Source organism: Echinops telfairi, unplaced genomic scaffold, assembly GCF_000313985.2.
Source record: "Echinops telfairi isolate 266 unplaced genomic scaffold, ASM31398v2 ScPeMD7_7422;HRSCAF=8460, whole genome shotgun sequence".
Classification (NCBI taxonomy): domain Eukaryota; kingdom Metazoa; phylum Chordata; class Mammalia; order Afrosoricida; family Tenrecidae; genus Echinops; species Echinops telfairi.
This window is the reverse complement of record NW_022111322.1, coordinates 3,383,008-3,386,205: the sequence shown is the minus strand read 5'-3', so window position 1 is coordinate 3,386,205 and position 3,198 is coordinate 3,383,008. Positions and strand designations below refer to the sequence as shown.

General features: G+C 37.3%; 1 protein-coding gene across 2 annotated transcripts in view; it reads right to left on the bottom strand.

Moving 5' to 3' along the window:
- ACAD11 (acyl-CoA dehydrogenase family member 11) overlaps positions 1-3,198 on the bottom strand; it is a 114,121-nt gene that overhangs the window by 65,105 nt on the left and 45,818 nt on the right. The gene's annotated exons all lie outside the window — the stretch shown is intronic.

Below are 3,198 nucleotides of genomic sequence, written 5' to 3'. Positions count from 1 at the left end.
ATCTAATTATCTTTATAAATAAATATATTAAATTATCAGCAATTTGGTTTTATCTCTCTAGAGAACCCTAACACCACCACCCCCCCGCATCCTTCCAGGGGGACAAAAAACAGAAATGTGGGTGAAGGGAGACAGTGGACAGTGTAAAATATGAAAATAAAAGTAATTTATAAATTATCAAGGGTTCACAAGGGTGAGAGGGGGGAAAAAGAGCTGATATCAAGGGCTCAAGTAGAAAGAACATGTTTTAGAAATGATGATGGCAACATATATACAAATGTGCTTGATACAATTGAAGTATAGATTGTTATATGAGCTGTAAGAGCCCCCAATAAAATGATTTATTAAAAAAAGAACAAAATGGAATTTTCCAATGAATTTTTGAAACCCATTGAATTTTTTCATAACCGATAATCAAAATCAGAAAGCACAAAGGCAGCAGAGAACAAACTGCAAGGCACAAAAGAGAAAGAAGAGCTCTTACAATGAAGAAGAGGATAAAAAAAAAGATTATTAGTAATGAAACAATTGGATTGAGAGCTGACTTCCTACAACAAGAAATAGAGTCAGAAATCACTGGGATGCTACCTTTTATTTCTGAGAGGAAACAACTTGACCTAGAATTCTAAACTAGTATAATTATCTTTCAAGAATTAGGGCAAAAATCAAAGCGTTACTAATTCCCTCTTGTCCCTACTAAAAAGCAAAAAGAAATGATTAGTAACAGAATACTTTCACTGAAGGAACTTTGCCCCAGAAAGATCATCCAAGGTGCAAGAAGGAATACTGAATAATTAAAATGGCCACATAAGACAATAACCTATAATTATATCATTAGAGACTCTAAACTTAAAACAGCATAATGGCATTCTTACCTTGTGATTAAAACATGTCTATTATCTTTTTCCCCTCTACATTTAGACCAGTGAAATTACAGTGTTAAAGCTATAAATTATCCACACTTTTAATCCACATAACCAGACTGTACTCTAGAAATTTTTTGCGCTGACGTCTTGGCACACAAGCACCGTAGTAGAACATTCCCTTCACTGACGGCTGGCCTGCCTCCTTTAACTGCTGGATTCAGCGAACTTTTCAAGGAGGAAAAGGAGTGCACTTTCCCAGGCAGCAGGAGGAACAGCAGCCACCACTTCTGTCAGGGAGCTCGTTTATGGCAGATTTCCTATTTCGGGTTGCTGACCATTTCCATTCCTTAAGTTGCGTGCAAACAGTCAATGCTATTGTGTTCAACAAGAAATGCATTGTGTATTACATTTACACAGTCCTGATCTCTGAGTACATTTTGATGATACTACAGCTTGGAGGAACTAGATTATGCCAGTGTTTATATATTTATTTTTAAACGTACATAATTTAATACTCCCTGTTCTAAAGTCTACCTGTTTAGAGACTGGAAAACTTTATTTGTGGTGTGTGAATGGGCTCAGGGTTAACATAAGACTTCTCATTACAGACAAGTTTTCTTTAATTCTGAAAACAAAAAAGAATTTGTTGGCTGAAAAAAGAAAGCAGAAAATATGCTTAGTGCCTAGTCCGTCTTTCCAAAATACCAACCTTCACATGCTAGTTCTTTAGTCACTTACTGGGAGTCTACCCTGGGGCATACAGGTTCAGGATCATCACTCTCATAAGTTTATGAGTAATTTCTAGCCTAATGCACTTTTCACATGAAAGTTATAGCTACTGGAATGGAAGAAGCTAACAACGCTAACTCCCTGTTAGGCTCAGCAGGAATATATGATCAGTGCGGTCATTTTGTTAAGTGTTTTCCCCATAACATATAATATTACTAGTCCCGTTCACAAGCTAGTTTTAGGATTCCTTATCCATATTGAACAGGAAGAATAGGCTATTAGTGTTTTTATTTTAAACAGAATTCTATGTTCTCATCTTCCACCTCACTTTTAGATGCCCAGGAGCTTTCAAAAGGCCATTATGATAGTTAAGCTGATTTTTTTCCACTATAGAAAATTTGAAATATATATGGAAGTATGAAGAAAAAGTAATCAAGAGATTCAAAGACAGGCACTGGATGTACCAGGTGGGTTTGTTAATTTCTTATTTTGGGGGGGGGTTATTAATTTCTTATTTTTGGGGGGGTTATTAATTTCTAACCATCGGTGGTTTGATTTTAAGACCACTATAATAATAATGATTATAATTATAAAAACTTTCTCCTCACTTATTTTGTAAAAGTTATTTACTTTTCACTATCATCCCAAATGTGTTTCACAGATATAAGAATCAGTACTGTTCAGAAAGAATCATTCTATAGCAGAAAACCGTGTTGTGTATGTGTGTGTGCATGGTGACATATAAATGACATAATATTTGCAAGAGTAAACCATATTATAAACCTTGGCACACGTTTTTGAATAAAAGGGAAAAGCAGGCCACATTGATCAGATGTGGATATGTTGTAAAGATGATTGTGGCTTCCCTAGTCACACCAAATAGTCACAACCTTCTCTTTAAAGGGATAGGCTGCTTTTTCACTTAATTTTTTTTTCTTTTAGTGCAAACCCTTTATAAACATTTGAATGTGTTATGATATGGAACTCAGTAGATGTAACACAACTCAACCTGTGACACCTCTCTTGTGTCCCCCTTGGCTGCCTATGCATATTTATGAATGAAGGAGTCAGCTATATAGATCGCGTGCTGGTTCCATCTGTCAATTCTAACTTCTCCTCTGAGTGATGGGTTGCATAGAAGTTGTAGCACCTTAATATGGAACTTCATTTTAGGGTGAACAAGTGGGTGAGAATCAAGGGGCTCCAGTGGCACCGTGGTTGAGAGCTCAGCGGCTAATAGAAAGGTTAACAGTTCCAAACCCCACCCCACCCTGATCTGTGGGTAGAAAGACTTGGCTGACTGCTTCCTTAAGGCAACATTGTAAGACCTAGGGGGCAGTTCTACTCTGTCCTATGGGATTACTAGGAGCCAGAATCAACATAACAATGGGCTGATAGACGGGAATTAGGCAGGTTGACTGGGAAAAGTCAGGGTCTCCATTAAACTGCTCCCCACATGGAGGACCATACTCTCAGCCTCAAGTGCCACCACAGAAGCATCATCGACTAGAATCAGAAATTAAGGAAACAAGTCATAAGTAGTCCTCAAGCACAGGTATGTTCTGTTTGTTTATGCCTGGTCTTGGCACAAGAGACTCCATTT